General features: G+C 38.4%; 1 protein-coding gene across 1 annotated transcript in view; it reads left to right on the top strand.

Annotated features, from left to right (window-relative positions):
- wdr62 (WD repeat domain 62) overlaps positions 1-211 on the top strand; it is a 33,730-nt gene that overhangs the window by 7,162 nt on the left and 26,357 nt on the right. The gene's annotated exons all lie outside the window — the stretch shown is intronic.

Here is a 211-nt window from a genome sequence, read left to right as displayed (position 1 = left end):
TTTTTATCAGCTGTTTGGACTCATTCTGATGGCACCCATTCACTGCAGAGGATCCGTTGAGCAAGTGATGGAAAGCAAAATGTCTTCAAATCTTTCCAATATAAACAAGCTCAAATGCATCTTGGATGACCTGAGGGTGACTACGTTTTCAGTAAATTATTTTTGGGTGAACTATTCCTTTAAAGGGGTCATATGATGCTGCTAAAAAGAA

Source organism: Sinocyclocheilus rhinocerous, unplaced genomic scaffold (genome assembly GCF_001515625.1).
Source record: "Sinocyclocheilus rhinocerous isolate Xijiao unplaced genomic scaffold, SAMN03320098_v1.1 scaffold1270, whole genome shotgun sequence".
In the NCBI taxonomy this organism is placed as follows: Eukaryota; Metazoa; Chordata; class Actinopteri; order Cypriniformes; family Cyprinidae; genus Sinocyclocheilus; species Sinocyclocheilus rhinocerous.
This window is presented reverse-complemented; position numbering and strand designations above follow the sequence as displayed.